Consider the following 17,264-nt stretch of genomic DNA (forward strand, 5'->3'; position numbering starts at 1 on the left):
GACTTTCACAGAGAAAAAATCTTTCAAGGGAAATATTTTAGCCTTTTAACAAAAGGGGGGCTGATTTCATGGCACATTACTGGGGAGCTAGACTTTGAATTTATCTCATACAGAAAATGTTTAATGAACTTTGAAATAAATTGCCAACGGAGTTAAATCCAAATCTCTGTAAGTTATGTATTTACCCACACAGAATCATCTGCATACAAAAGATGAATGGAATTATAACTCCTTAATTTATACATTTGCATAATTAATTAAATCTAAACAATGAAATATCATCCATGTTAGACCTATTTTCCAGGTATTCTAGCCTTAATTTCATTAAATTTAATTTCATTAAAAAGAGGAGCTACCTTGAATATCCAGAGTATTTTTTTATATAACAAAACACCTAAAAAGGTAGATTAAATAAAACTCTTGCTCACGCCACTGAGGGATGACGTGAAATGTGGAAAATTAATTGTAGGCTACCAATGGTTAAAGGCAGACTCAGTAAGAATTTGAGTTCATTTCCGGTTTTCACAATTCTCTTTCGTAAATGCAAAACCTGGTAGTTTCTCACTTTTTACTAATAAAACAATGAAAGTGATTTTTGAAACCTCAGCTATAGGATAGTAATGTTAGGAAATAGCTCGCTCAGGTTATTGGTGGCTTATAAAGTAGATGTTATTGCATTCTCCATCTCCTCAGTCACAATATTATTGTAGGTAAACTCAAATTTCATATTCCCAGTAATACCAACTTTGTTTCATTAAAATGAATCTCTTATTTAAAATATCTTGACATTCTTCTTTTTTATTAGTAGAAAATAAAACAGCAGTTCCTTCAGTTGAGAAAAGCTAGAAGCATGGAATTGATCTGCAGCCAGTTTTTACTACAAACCCCATAATGCTTTGGATTATAGCCTACAATCCCCACACTGCAGCACCCAACTTACTGTTAACTATCCAGATTCTGGAAAAGAAAAAGAACAGGATATTTGAGAAGAACTTTGTTACATGCAAGGATTCTGCTTGAATAGACGATTATTAATTTTTTTCAGTATCTTCAGACATGTTGGCCTTTTTCTTTACTAAAAAAGTCATTGTTATGAATACGGGCACTATTTTTTCATCCTGAATCTCAGGTCATTTATTCTCAAACAATGTGCCCAGGTATATAGTTCCCTTGTCCAAGCCTCTTTTACACCCATCAGTGAGTTGTGTAGTTTTCTAGTACCCCCCCGCCCCCCCCCCACCAACCCTGCTTTGGAGGGAGGTCAACTTTTTCAGATTTGAAAATAAAATCACAATGCATTGTTTAGTGCTCTAAACATCTGCAAATGAGAATTTGGTGAAGTAATTAAAATTCTTAATTAGATGCACCTTGCAGCTGCTGTTAGTCTTAATTGGCAATAATGCAGCTACGTTTTGTTCTGACACCTATCTTCAGAAGAGTTAGAGAGAGAAGTGAAGGGAGGCAACAGGAAAATGTTCCCACACAGTTCAAGAGAGTTCGCACAAAGAGGATCCCATGGCAACAAACAGCGAGGCCCACAGTCGGCTCTGTGAGATCCAGGAATAGACAATGCTTCACCTCGGATTCAAACAAATACTTCCCTTCCTGCATCTGAAGAGAAAGTGTTTGAAATCATCTGTTGCAATAACATTTAAATGGTCAAATGTTCATCTGTGTAGAGTAACAAACTGGCAGAAGCCTTGCAATTAAGAGACTTGAGTTTTATACCCCATGGATCTGGAGTGGACCTTGGAAATGTGTCATTTTACAGACATGGAAACTGAGGCCAAGAGAAATCAAAGTGATTCTCTCGGGTAATTATGGCTAGTTAGGAGTAGAAATTAGACTAAAATCTAGGATTTGAGCCTACAGTCCAGGACTTTTACTTCTAAACTTTGCTAGAAGCAATTAAATTTGTTAATTGTGCCCCTCCCAGTCCGCTTGAGGTCTAGTTCTTTATTTAAATGGGTCAGCTAAAGGACTGTGGTAGGTGTTGAAAATATAGATCACTGGTTATGAGAAGAGAAGAATGTATTTCTCCCTCACCGCTGGTCCTCACTTAGCTCTGGACTGGAGCAGGCGGGGAAGGGGCAGGAAGAAGAGAGAAGTGGCACACAGGGGGGTAACCTGGGTGAGTTACCAGCAGGAAAACCACGTAAGACACACACTGGAACCAGATCTGTGCTCACCTTGGATTGAGAAGTTTAATATAATGCTCCTTCCTTACAAATACAGACAGACGGCCCTTTGCAATCTGTCAGTCCGCATCAACCTCACCTGTGACCCGAGTTTAGCTCGCATTCGTTTTGCTCTCATGTCACCGAATATGCGGTGACATATTTGTCATGCAGTTTCCTTCATCTTCATTTGTGTTTTACTCTCCAAATTAAATGAAGACACAGTTCCCCAGGGCCCAGGCTGCTTTACCTATTTATTGTTCTGTGTTTGCTTTATCCTCTTAAAGTTTACATTACAAAAGCGTGTGGGAAGCGCTGTGGAGTGGGTTAAGGTTCTCTAGAATGGAGGCTACAGGTGGTGTATGGGAAAGGTCGATGAGTGGGGAGAGGGAGGGGTGGCGACCGTAAAAGTGTTCGTCAGTCCTTTCGCTGCCCTGCCCGCCCCACTCTCAGAAACGAACACTGTGGTTGCCATGTAAGCATTGAAACTGCCCTAGAGGCTTTCTTCTCCAAGCAAGTGTGGTCCGGAGACCAGCAGCATTATGATGGCTTATGGGCCACTTCCTCAGACATGCAGACTCTCGGGCCTCACTCTAGACTTCACTGAATAAGAATCTGCGTTTTAACAAGACACCCAGGTGATCATGCCTATGTTCAAGTTTGACTAGTACAGAATCCCAGGTGGGTATTATACTATCCCAAGGTATTGTAAAGGGCAAGGATCTTAAACTGAGCAAATTCCCCAATTTAATTGGCCGGTACCTACTTGGTCCCTCTTTTCCCATTAGGACTCCATCTCACAATCCTGCAGCGAACTCCGTTACGCGGTAGAGGGGAGGAGGAGACTCTTCAATCTCCTCCTTTCTGTGCCCCGCCCCCACCCCCACACTCCCAGAAAGCCGTCCACCAGCACTCTTCTCCTCAGCCCCCGTCACCTAGGGAAGATAGTGCTCTCCGCCCCTCTCCCCCCCCCCCCCCCCCCCCCCGCCAAACCTGAAGGAGCAGCGGCCAGGAGGGTTACTGCCAGGAGGACTCACAGTTTACATATCAATACAGGCTGAAGCACTTTGCAAAACTGCGCTTTAGAAACAATTATCACCTTGCAACCTGAGGTTTGGAGCAGCCCCCTCCCTTTCCGCACTCCGCTTCCTTTTGAAATGTGGCTTAAAGTGGTACCGAGAATTGCTCTGTGGGGGTGGAGGGGGGCAGGAGGAGAGAGAGATCGCGCGCAATAACAAATCTGCTTTAAAGAGAGGAGATGAAAAGGAGGTTACTGTGAGCGTGTCAGTTTAGGCATCGCTCTATGTACCTTTCTGCTCATAGAGAAATGGAATCGTAATTCTAAGGTGGCTAACGCAAGAATGGGTCAGCGTCCACGTTTGCCGTCCGCTTTTGCCTGGAAAGACAGATTCCCGTTATTTGAGGCCTCTCAGGGTCTTTTCCAAAAGATTCCCAGGCTACCCTCCTTCCTCCTCAGTCTTCTGAAAACTAAAACTCGCAAAGCGGTGGCGTTCTGTGGATTGGCTAGTACTAAAATATCCATTGGGTGGCAGTAACACTATCCTCTTTATGACTTGCAGCAAACCGGAGAATGCATTCAATCAAATGAACCGATCTTGTAGAAACACTGGAATCATTTATGCATTGCAGTTTCTCTTTCTTGTTTTCGCTCCTTCTTTCCTGGGATATTTTGAGTGGATTGTGGCTATTAATCAAGATTTCGTGCTATTCGTGGTTCGCTTGTCGTTTTCGGTCAGGATTAGCATCATTCAAGGCAAACGCAAAGCTCCTTTTTTTCCCCCACTCTTTTCTGAAAAATCATTTTTGGGGGCTGCTGAAGAGAGCTAGGACCCAGGAGACACCTTCCCAAACAGCAGGGGTTGTGTGCTTTCACACAGCAGTACTGTACAAGGAAAACCCCGTCGGATCTGTTATTGCGGGATACTTGTGAAATATACATAGGATTCTTTCTTATGGCTGCATCCCGGATCTGGAAATTTTACTTGGAGACCAAGAGGATCTGAAGGGCTACATGCATACAGAAGATTTGCAAGCAAGACTCCGATTCTTGTCATAGAGCTCTCAGACTTCCTCACTTACCGGCCTTTTTTCCCCGTTCTCCTTCTTTTTTTTTTTTTTTAATTAAATTTCTTCCCTCTTTTCCTGGTCTCTCCTTTCTCAGTGTCTCCTTTTCTATCTGCCTCTTCTTTTTTCTCCTAGTCGTCTTTTTCCCCCCTGCTCTGCACCTGGATTGTATCTTCACCAAACAATCGGGCACTTTGAGAACTAACTGGAGGCAGTCTTGTAGGGAAGAGCTGTATGGAATTATCTGCTTTTATGGTGAACTTGGCATTTGTGAATGGGTATCTTGTTCACAATATTAATTGCTAGCAAAAGCAAGAAAAAGAACACAGGAGTAAAACGTGGATTTTTCTGAATACGCATTGTGATGACCAGCAATTACCTTACCGACTGATATCCAGAGGAGAATAATTTGGAAGACTGTTGTGGGTAAGGTCATTTTATATATGCAAACCCATCAGTGGCGTGAGCAAACTTGGGCGTTTGTAATGGAAATGGGTGACTTGGATGATTGCTGCATCGCGTTGATGGCTGTGATGTGGCCGTTATTGGCACTGAATGGAATAACTGCAGTTGGGTGTGTTGGTGTGTGTGTGTGCGTGTGTGTGTGTGTGTGTGTGTGTATGTAGGTCTGTATTCTGAGTGTAATTGAAAATAAATCAAAGCATCACTCCCCCCTCCAATTATTTTGATATGGAAGAGTGTCTTGAATTAATTCCGGGTAGACACTCTATTGTTTGGATGCAATATTTGTGGCTCCTGTGTTCTGGAAGGGGTAGCAGCAGTGAGAGGAACACTTACTGAAAAGCCCTATTTAAAATGAAACGAGCTACTCTTTATTCATTAAAAGAAATATGTTTTCAACTCAGTGCAGCATTCTGCTGCATTTCACAGCCGCAATGGGACCAGGGACATCCCACTTGTCAAGTTCTTAAACTTTAAGGTGATAATCGTTGTTAATTATTCTCTAGGTTGTGATTATTGGAGATTATTAAGTACCCTGGGCTACTTTTTTATCCACCGGATTATCGTTCGGAAAGAAAAGAAAAGAAAACAAAACAAAAAGCTGGAAATGATGAGCAAAATAGAGAATAGTGCAATATTATTTTAAATGTCACCAAATGCTTTCTTTCTCAAGTTCAATACACCAATAATATAATTATTTTCCTAATACCCTAAATAGCTGAAGCTGCGACCCACGTGCAGGGGAGTTGAAGGTCTGGAAGCAGAGACCATCCTTTTATTGCAATGCAGCCGGCTTTGGAAATACAGGCAATTGCATACTTCCCTTAACCTTAAGTTGAGGATGTGTCCTATCTGCTACGTCTATTTTACCCTTTCAGTAAAAAGTTAGAGACTAGAGCACGAAGGATGTTTAAGCATATTCTCCCTGGGAAATGGGATAAAAAAAAAATCAATATTGATGACGTGGTTCAGTGCACTGTACTGCAATGCTAAAGTCCCATATTCAGAACCTATGATGAGAGAATGAAGCATTTACATGTGTTATAAATCTCACCTGGTAGATTGATCTTAAGGGGAGGGGAGAAGCTATGTGGATATGTAGGAAGATGGATGGAAGTCGTGCATAATCGGTGATTATGTAACTTCATTACATCAGCGAGCTTCAGTCAACGATAGTGAGATGAAATGATTGTATAGAGGCAGGCTCCATCACCCTGTTAACTTTTGAAGGCTTGTAACAGCTAACAGAGGAGGGGGAGGGCAGACAGAGATTAGCTCCAAGGGTCCTGTAAACCCTGATCTCTGTGGCATATTTAGCATGAGTTTTCTCATAGTGAGTTTCTGAGGGACAGCAGACCTATGTAAGCTTTAGGGCTGGACCAGAGCAATTTTAGCCACACCCGTGGAGAGTCCAAATGAGTCCGCAATGTTTCACAAGTGCCCCATTGAGTAATTGGGGCTGATGATCCCAGCCAAGGTCATAAGTTCTGCACCCTATGATTGACATACATGACTCCAACTGAGTAGAAAGTTAAATCGGTTGAAATGTAGACTCTGAACAGAGTGACTATTTGGGGTCATCTCGCATTTTTCCTGTTAAGCTTAATGCAGATTTCAGCCTGGTGTTTCCCTCATGAAAGCGATTGCTTCCACAGTGTGTCAGAAAAGAGGGTTTTTGTACCTTTACCTTTGCCTTGACAACCTCTTTCTGGGCCATTTTAACCCTCGGGGAAAAGAGAAGTAAATACCTTCCAAGTAATGGTATCTAGTTAAATTAAAAAATGACTGGTAATGAATTCATTATTAATACAAATCTCAGAAATAAAGAGCAACCCATTTTCAAGTTTTACTTATTGAATGGCTTAAAGGACATGTTGCAGCTGCCTGTGACTTTTACCATGAGATGAGATAAAGGTACTGTGCTCACCATACAGCGGAGGGAATACTGCAGAATAAAATGTCATTTACCCTGATGTTTTATTTGGAGCTGTGAATTTTTTTTTTTTTAAGAAAGAAGATACACATCAGCTCCTTTTGGCCTTCTCATGTTTGAGGATCTCTTTTTCCCTCAATAGATTAAAAATTCCCTCAAAATTCAACTCTGCTGAAATCCTAACCCTGTTGAATTAAATCACCTTTCCATCTAGTTGTGCTATTTTCTATTTCCCTTTATGTTTATTTTACAAAGGAGGCTAAATGACTTTTCTGTTGTGGAGATAAGATGATTCTTCCTGTTTTTCCTACGGAGTCAGGTGCAGGATCTAGACATCCACTAAGTAACTTTGAAAAGATCTCCTTCCCCCAAATCAGAATGGTGGAATGGTGGAATGAAATTTTGAGCTGCGATTTTTTTGAGACGACTTTCTTATTTCTGCAGGACATGCCCAAACATTGATGTATTGTGCCAGTGGATTTGGAGGTTTGGTGTTCACATTGTGTAGAAAATTGAATGTGAAGTTAACTCCTGATTCCTTCCTTCAGGGGTCAGGGCAACACTACAGCTGCTTCCAGGCTGTTAGTCTCCAACTATGTACAGAAATATCGTTTGCAATGATATTTCCTGTAGTCCTTATTTTAATATTTTATAAATGACTTCCTCAGTTGTTTTCTGACATAAGCCACACATATGTTACCAAACGGCATGTTCTGGAGGTTTTATAAGCTTGGTGGGGGATGGAAATAATACTAGAAAGAAATAGAAGTCTCTGAAAAAAGACACTTACCATGAAACAGACGTACGCATGTAAATGCTGTCCTTTTACTTGAAGACTGCATATATTCATATTAGGAAAGATAGTTTCAATCATTTTAATGGCACTTTGTAACCTGTTAATTTGTTTTGAAAGAGGATTATGTAACCAAGGCAGGTTATAGCGTTTTTCTTCAGTATCCTACAAATCAATAATAAAAAGCTTTGCTTAATAGGAAAACACTTAAACATGAAGGCAGTGAATAATTTAAAATACAGTATCTGTTTCACTATTTCATTGCCCTTTTCTCAGCTCCTGTTATGTAGTTAGATTAGCAAATATTGAGGAAAATAGGAGAAGAGATGCCATTTATAAATATGGAAAGTACTGATTTTGTTTCCTGACTAGTTGCTTCAGCAAAGTCAGGAGATAATAGCTGATAAGCAATCACAATATTCCCAAAACTGGAAAACAATTCAAAAGAGATGTTTATTATGTTTGCAATGTATGTGAGCAAATCATGTTATTGTTAACATGACTTATGCGTGAAACATTTTTAAGAACAACTGAACTTGTGGGGTTACTTTAAAATTTATATATATTTCAGATTCTTTTAGCCTGTTATAAACTGACACGTTTGGGGTATACTTTGCCTTACAACAGATATGATCTTTGCTGTTTGACAAATCTTATGTTTTTATAAAGCAGACTCCTCTAAAATGTGTGGCACCCAAAGCGCCCAAGTGTTGATTAATAAGACGTAAAAGTAGCAAGTTTTTTGGTAATGCTCAACCTATAAAGCGTAATTATAATAGCACCGTTTGGGCAGCTATAAATAAGGCCATGTCGGCATTTTTATTGTTAAATTCCAATCCTATTTCCATTACTTGTATAAGGAATATTAAAGAGGAAGGAGCCCAGCTTTCTGATACAGACAGGTGTTGTGGAATTTGGGGCTGAGTCAGAGGGTCGGAGATGCACGTCATGCTCTAGCCTTGTGACTTCTGACCCTGCATTTCACCTCTCAGTGTTCAAGATAATCCTTTAAAATCAAGAATCATTTAAAATAGGATACTTAACACATTGCACTAAAGAAACAACATGTGTGTCTCAGGGCTCACCATGATGGTATGCCTTAGACACAGGGAATTGTTATTATTAAGCGTTCTCCAAAGTTGTATGAATTTAACAGTGTCTTTTTTTCTCAAGCTCTTAGTGTAAATTTTTATAGGCTTTTCCTCGTCCTAATTACAGTTAGCTGTCAGGTAGTATTGTTCAGTCAGTAAGTAACAGACAAATTAAAGGCTTTGGTTCCTAACTTTCCCTCAGTACTCAGTTTTTTTGGCAGTGCTCATATGGGAATATAATCAAACCAAAACAAACCAAAACAAAAAAAACAGTTGCTTGTGAATAAGATTCAAAGCGTGGTAACTGAGAGTTTTGTGTGTGAGAGTGTTTTAAGCTGATTACTTGGTGTTTTGTTTTGTTTTGTTTTGTTTTCAATGCTCCCAAGTATTTAGACTTTCCTGTTTTTGGTACCAAGACTACACAAACAAACGTTGGGAAACAAACCAGATGCTACCACTTAAATTGGGTCATTTGACCAAAAGGGTACTCTCTTCTGTCACTTTCTTAACGAAAGCATAATGCATTTGAATACTAAGTGTAATAGAGGCCATAAGAATAATATAAAGATAATAGTTCTGTTTGGGAATTTGCTCATTGCAATAATTACTAACGTTCTTTAGGGGGAGGCAATCCCTCACGTGTCACCACTAACACTACATTTCTTTAGTGTGCTTGTATCTTGACGTTAATATATTTACATATATAAGAAAGGCATAGTTAGTGATATGACCTTCCATGTACGTTTTTAAGTGACTGGATAACCAGGTGAAAAAGCAAGTGTTTGTATTTTCGTTCAGGTAAAATTGGAAAATGGAAAATTAACCCTGTAAATAAAAGTAAATGTACACAGACTTAAAGAACTTTCCTGCTATAGAGCAACCTTCTCTTTGTAACTTCCCAGTGTCTTGCTTTTCATGTTAAGTATCCCTGATATTTCTTTGTTTCAGATGAATTTGATCATGCATGTTTATCTGACTTCATTGATGCCTATAAATAGCCAGCATTTTCTTGGTTTCCTATATTTTTAAAATGAATATTCCTTTTTGTCTAATGGAAATGCTTTAGATTTGCTCTGGCAGATTTACAAAGGAATATTATAGGAATGTAGACAGGCTTGTTTATTTGACAAATTCTGCTAATCACCTTACAAATATGCTTTTAATTTTCACCCAGAGAATGCCACCCTGGAGTATCTTACACTGTAGACAGCATTCCATTACAGGCCAACCACATGGCTCAGTGGACATACCCTCACTGCTCACCCTGACCATTGGCTTACAATGAAAAATCCTTAATTGGCACGCTGTTTTGGTTCCCCTGTGTAGAAAAAAATGTGCAGGTATCAAAACTCTAAGAGTCCTAAGGCTTTTTTAGCTTTAGCGAAGGGATGACTGCCCGACCTGGTATTGCTTGCCTATCACAGGATCTGAAATTGCCAGGCAGTGAGCTGTGGATAAAGCAGAGGGAGAAAGCAAAGCACTTTAATATTTTTCTTCTGAAAGTCTGCTCCTTCCTGTTTTCATATTAAAACATTGAGAGTAATTTTTTTTCATGGCAAGCTATTCAAAGAGTGTGTTATAGTTACTATGTTTATACATATAAAATACAATAAATGGCACTAAATGAGCTATTCTGTCCAGACAAGAGCTACGTATCTAAGAATATATATTTTAGAGTGAAATTAGATAGTATTTTGTAATATTTCCTAAGTCAGGAAATAGTGTGTGGAGTTTGGACTAAGCAAAAAAATGAAATGGACTGTGAATTGTGATCATATAATTATAGAGTATCACTCTTTTCAATATGTTTGTTAATTATGTAGCTTACATTTTATGTGGATTATAATTATAAATAAATCACTGTATGAATAATCATAAAATTATTCATAGTGGTTTACTTTGTCATGGCCTGATCAAAATGAATTAATTGGTAGGTTCTTGCCCTATGACCATTTACATGTAATACAACCGTGAATTAGTATAGTGATCTTCATCATTTTCTGGTGTAAAGCTCCCCTTTCTAATTAAAAAAAAAAAAATTAGAGGGCCACTTGATCATAGTTGTACTTTTAGTATCAGTTGATTGAACAAATACATAACAATAATGATAAATTATTATAAATATGATCATGCTTTTAAAAATTAATTTGACTATGGGTAGTCACAACCAAGTCTACTTATATCTTTGAAATGCATTCTTTATCTACAAAAAAAGTTTGGTGTATATTCTACATTCTAGACCCCTTGGAGTAACTCCTGCAGGCCTGGTAAATAAAAGGTATATATGTCTACACCCACAATACTCGCACATGCATCGTATTATCTTACACACAAAATAAAAGGCAGGTACACAGCGTGCTGAAATGCATATCAAAGGAATTACATTTTTGGATGCATAGAGTTGGAGTGTCTAATTTCCTAAGAATATACATTTAAAGTTCCAACACAGGTAAATTCACTTTCTAATTTTAGAATTGAACTATTATAACATTAAGTGTCTGATATTATGCAATAGTTGCACTGTAAAATATAAAATAAGCATTGTTTTTATTGCAGTCAAATGGAAACCAATTATTATAAATGTAGCCAGAGCCGATTATGATAGCCTCACACAAATCTAGTGAAATTCTATGAAGTGTAAAAGTATAGGGATGCCCCACTTTGTCATTTTAGCCAATGAGGAAATTTTGAACCAGAAGAATGAAATTATATTTCTAAGATTTCACAATTCATTAGCTCTCCCAGGAAGCATGATTCCACTTTCCTGATACTATACAAGCCCTCAGTTGAGTATTTATGTCCTGGCATGAGATATTTTTTTAGTAGTGTGAAGCATAAGAAAAGTAATTGTTCTTGTTGAAGCAGATTTGAATGTATCTAATCCTTTGGCCTCTATGTCACTTAATTAACTTGTGATCACTCACTTGGCACCCCCACTTGGAATCTGTGGATTTTATTTATCCTTTATGTACACTGTACATTTTTGACCTCATGTGCTCTCTGGAGATACAATACAGGGAAAGTTGGGAAAATAGGTCACTGGTGGGACCTCCTTGCCTTTCCACACTGTCCTCTTTTCCATTAGCTTTATATCTCCCTACCTCCAAAGATCACTCTTCTTGGGAGCCCCTCCTTCTTCTGGACTTTCACACACATCCCAGCAGTGTTGAGTGCTACCTTCTTGCTTCCAAAGTCATCCACCTAGAGGTCTTATCCAAATATCTTTTAGCCACATTTTATCCCTCTTTGAAGAGATGGAATTCCATATTTCATTTCTTCATCAACAAAGTCACTCTGCTTACATAGCCAATAACAGTGAACCAATTTGGGTGTAATGATGGCAATATACACCACACAGCTACTAAGTGAAGGAAATACAACCATATGTATGTATGATTTTTGTTAAGGTGATTAACATATGAACCACTGTTAATATGCTAAAAGGCAAACGTTGGGAATAATAGACTTCACCCCTTTGTGTTATGATAGTGACATTTGGGAAAAATATACCTTTTTTTTTTTCTGACCCAGAAAAAAAAAAGCCTTCGGTAGACCGCACTATATATGAAAAGGTGAGAGGAGGCTGTGGAGGACATACTTTTATTTTGGTTGGATCTTGCAGTGCCCTCTTGTCTTGCTGAGGAGGCAGCTGCTTAACATACCTGTTTGAAGAAATGACACCAGCTTTGGGTACCACAATGTTCCCAGCCTCTTGCCAACTTTATTTCGGAAGGAACACAGTCAGAGGAGCTAAAAACGGCAGTAAAAGTGGAAAACCGAGAGACTTAAAATGGTATCAGGTATTTTGTGTAAACAAAGCTTCATGTGTCCAAGGGAGAAAATTTGAAGGTAACAAATGAATCTGGTGGTTCTCAGTGCTTGCTTTTTGAATACCCCTGTTAAAGCCCCTAGTTGTTCTCACCATGACTGAACTCCTGAATGGTACTCAAGAGGTTCCCAGCACCACAGTGTGTAGAGTAAATGCATTTGAGGGGTCTCTAGGGGGTTTGGACTCTGCTGCTTTCCCTTGTCGGGGTTCTCCTCCAGGCCCCTAATAACACAGTCACACAGCAAGCCGTTCACATCAGTGGGGGTGCTCACTGCAATGAGTGAACAGTTTAGCTTCGCTCCAGGAGGCCACTGCCTGTCTGTTAAGTATTTTCAAGTCCCAGCATTGTGCATGGCTTGTAGTAGGTCACCAGTACATCATTGTGGCATGAACAAATGGTTAAACATTTAGTGACAACAGATCAGTTTTAGGTCAGAGTTCTCCCAACGCTGTGATGCAGGGTAAAGTGAGACAAAAAATGCTGATTGAAGAAAGAATAAAAAAGGAAAATGGAGCAATAAAGGAAATAGGATTAGTATTAGTAGTTTGTAATCTACAAATGGACAGAGGGAGAAGAAATGGGCAACACTTCTTTCCTCCCTTCCTCCCTTCATCCCTTCCTTCCTTCCTTCCTTCCTTCCTTCCTTCCTTCCTTCCTTCCTTCCTTCCTTCCTCTTCCTTCTCCTTCCTTCTCTTTCCCCTTCCTTCTAATCCCAGCATAAATATTTGAGTGCCTTCAGCTATAAGAAGATGTTCAAGGGATACAGACAGGAGCAATGGCATATATTTGGCCCAAAGATGGTTAGTCAGGAGTCAGGGTAATAAATGAAATCATATATAGTTGTAATTCAAGATAGTCTACTTCTGAGAGAGCTATCAAGTATGGTACAGGCTTGGGAAAGGGTCAGAACACATGCACTTGGAGATATTAGGAGAAGTTTGTTAATGGGAATGAGGTTTAGCTAGACTTTGAAGGAGCTCACATTGGTAGGACAAAGAAAAACATTCCAGACGGAGGAGAATCAAGAAGAGAGATATCATAATATCATGGGGTACACGATGCACAATGTAAGAAGATAAGGCTGGAGGCCCAAGTCTCCAGGTCTGGCAGCCAGAAACAAATGGAATGGGGTTTCATGAGAATAAGGAAAACAACCTTTTTATGACCTACTCAGATTTATGCTTTAGGGAAAGAGGAATAAATTAAGAGTCTATATCTCCAGGATATCTTTGATTCCAAGTTATGTGAATTTCCCATGGACTTCCAAGTTCCATCTCTTACAACTTTCTACCCATTGAACTTCTCTGTTCTCCAACAGCCATCATGGGCTCTGTTTCCTTTTCTCTTTGCTCCTTTCTTAGACTAAACCACTGTTACCAGTGCTAGATAAATACAGAGCCAAAATTTAAAATTAACTTTTCTTTTAAGCAGAAGGCAACATTCTATAATGGAATGTATCCATTCAAACTCTCTTTGCTTAGTTAAAAAGTTGCCACCCACCCTAGCAAAAATGCTGTGGTTTATATGCAACTCTTCAGTGAGAATGTTTGGCAATTCATTTGGGAAGAAGGGGAAGTTGGAGAAGGCAGCTGGGGAGAAAAAGAAAAAGGAAAGTGCTTTATATAATGTAATGGCAAAGTAAAAATATAAATTCCAAAATGGTTTTATATTAAGATCATGTGGAAAAAGAGTATTGCTTTAGAGCATAATATACATTCAGTAATAAGAAAATAGGATTTATTCCTAACAAGTATGAACTATTTTGTCAACCCCCAATAATTATAACACTTTGCAACTCTAGAAGGACGTAAAAACCCCTCATTTTAGCTGAGTTATTTTCTTTCTCTTACCAAATACTTTGTCTACACTTCTAAGTGGAATGAAACAAACCCATAAGGATTGTTTTTTCCATACTTTTTCTGATCTTTCTATATTGGAATTTCTAGTACATTGGGGAATGGCCAAACATTGAAGATAAAATGAATAGCGATACAATTTACATAGGCACAAGCTAAAAATTATGTGCGTGGTTATCAGGATTCACCTAAAAGAACAAGTAGCACAGTCTAGTTATTAAACCTCACTCCCTTACCCTAAGGATATTGATTCCGTTGTGGAATTTGCACTTTTAAAGACTGTTGAGGTCAGTGGGAGCACCAGGGTGTGCCTTGGGAAGGTTTCACCCAAGCCCTCTCAAATCTCTTGTCAGTATTCCCTCCCCCCATACATATTATGGATACTGAATGATTTCTCATTATTCTCCAAAGTACCCTACCAACTCAGCGTCAACTTTTCAAGTTTGAATACCTTGCCCACCATAATGGCACAAGCTAAGACCCTCCTATGCTGAGATGTGGGTGTGGCCATTCTCTCAGGTGATTATTGAGGGGCCATTGTGGCTTATGTGGGCCCTTGGTAATCACCGTTCTTTGATCCTGTTCAGTTATCAAAATCACTCCTTCCAATATGCATTTTAATTGAATAACTCCTTCATGTGAATGAATGAGAGAACTCTTTGAGGGTCCTGTCTATTATAAGAATTGTGCCTAACATGGGCTGAAGATGTTAAAGACAGTTCTTGCTGACAAAAGTTTATGGTCTAGTGGGGAAGACATCTATGTTCAGTTGGGTTCCCTAGAAACAGAAGATTTCGTTGCTTCTGAGGCAGAGGAAGAGAGTGATTGCAGTGTGGTTGCAACGGAAGCCTCAGCATATCCTATGGGTCTTGCACAGTTGTCCAAAAGTGAGTCAAGGGTCAGTGCTTTCTCTTCCCCCATCCAGCACTCACTGGCTGTGGGCTGCCCCATGGGACATGGCATAACTGTGAACAAGACAGTTTCCTGCAGCTCGGGGCAAAGCCAAGTGAAGGACTCAGCTGTGAGGTGTCTGCTGCAGGATGGGTACATAGGCCATGAAGAGAGGAATGAAAGCCATTTGGAAGCTCTGGCAAGAACATTTTATTCCTTTGCCTCTTGGGACATGCTGTAGTAATGCCATAGAATGTTACCTAGGAAATACTGTGAAATCTTAAATATTTGTTAAAAGGGGTAAAGATACTAAATATTATTGAGTACAAGGCTTTGCTCTATGTAGTTAAATTTTAGAAACTAGTTTTCTGAGGAATGTAGTTGAATCCATATTACAATTACTCCTGTGTAGTTGAATCCATATTACAATTTCTCCTGTTATAAGTTACCAGATCATCAATATTTAGTGAGCATCTCCTGTCTGTTTTACATAGGGAGAAAGGAAGGAGTTGAAAATCCAGGTCTGGAGTGTTTACATAGGACCTATTTTTCTTTAGTGGTTTATGTCCTTGATTCCAAGGTTAAGGGGAGGAGTTGGTGGGAGGTCATGGAAGGGACAAGGAAATGGAGCAGAGTAGTGTGGGGCCAAGTTCTCTGAATTCCAAAGATAATAAGACAATTGTTTGGGTTATATGAGACAAGGCTGTAGATGGATAGTGAAAGCTGGCAGAAGGCAAGACACAATGAACTGAGTGGTAGTGGAATGAGTTGAATGTAGATTTACTGGTATAGAACAAACATAATGAAAGCAGTGTTTCATTAGCATTAGCCAATCTGTGATTTGGACTAGTTGGGAGGACTAGTTTAGAATATTAATGAATTTGAAACTATAGAAATAATATATCCTAGAGCTCAATATTTACTGAAAGGAGGAGATTCATATAACACTAATAACTTTTATTTTACATGAAAATATTAATTTCTGTCCTAAATTCGAGGGATGTGCTATTACTTTAAATTTTAAAATGCTTTCTTCAGTCCCAGTGAGGTGATAGAAGCACATTCTGTTTTTTATTTCCTGTGAAGATATTCAGTCAAGTTGAATACACTGAGACCATTGCACCAGTAACATTTAAAGTAGTGGCTGTGTCTAAATGGACAGCCATTCATTAAATCACAGAACATTTGAATAAGAATGAACTTGGTACACCTCCTTGCAGACATATAAAATCTCTCTACTACAACTACAACTCAAATAATTATCCATTACCTGGCGTTCACTCTAACGAAAACCATCTCGACTATTTTTCTCCTCACTTGACTTGACATTTGACTAGATGATCGACTCAATTCAGTTCAACAAATACTCCCAGATTATGTGCCTTCTCCATGCTAAATGCAAGCACCAGTCTGGAATGAGCAATTCACTCATTGCCAAAGTAATTAAATGTGTAAACTATGGAGTATTTTTAAAAAATCTGTCTTAAAAGAAACAAATAGTTCTCACCACCACCACTAAGTCTGCTCTAAAACACTGGATCAATTTCTTCTCTGGTTCTGGCATGTCTTTGGTAATTAAAAAAGTTGTGATATTTTTCAAAGACCAAGAATTCAGTGAAGATGATACTCCTTTTCCATTACAAGACTGACTCCCGTTGTGTTTATGGGTGTATATGTTTTATCTTTCAAGTACATATTATTAAGCTTATTAAGAAGACCTCAGCATCTCTATATATTGACTCTTTTTTAAATTCAGTATAACTTTAAGGCTCCAGGCTCATAAGTTGTTCTATTTTTATTGTTTGCATTGCAAAGCTATTTGCGCTTTTCTTTTATCCTCATAGAGTTGAGTCAATTGATTTTAGCTTTGCCACACAAAGTACCACATTTCTTAAAGTAGGTAAGTCATGTGATTTTAAATTTCCTACTCAAGAGCTATGTGGGTGGTATGGGAGATGAGTGATGCCTATTGAAACAGACTGTGCATCAGAAGTTATTTAAGTCTCATCTGTATTTGTAAGTAAAAGAAAAGAAATACTATTTCCTGTTCCCAATATGAAAATTAGCTTTAATTTCTTAAGATCATAATCAGAGAAGTTGTGGTTTATTGCTCTAAGCACCTTCCTTGGCCTCACTCCATTTCCTG

General features: G+C 38.8%; 1 protein-coding gene across 1 annotated transcript in view; it reads left to right on the forward strand.

Moving 5' to 3' along the window:
- The first annotated feature begins 3,742 nt into the window (after positions 1-3,742).
- The window catches only part of IL1RAPL1 (interleukin 1 receptor accessory protein like 1), a 1,366,342-nt gene continuing 1,352,820 nt past the window's right edge, over positions 3,743-17,264 (forward strand). The window contains exon 1 of the mRNA XM_058713829.1: positions 3,743-4,688. The gene's annotated coding sequence lies outside the window, so the exon portion shown is untranslated. The remainder of the gene's footprint in view (positions 4,689-17,264) is intronic.

This window comes from Neofelis nebulosa, chromosome X, assembly GCF_028018385.1.
Source record: "Neofelis nebulosa isolate mNeoNeb1 chromosome X, mNeoNeb1.pri, whole genome shotgun sequence".
Taxonomy (NCBI): domain Eukaryota; kingdom Metazoa; phylum Chordata; class Mammalia; order Carnivora; family Felidae; genus Neofelis; species Neofelis nebulosa.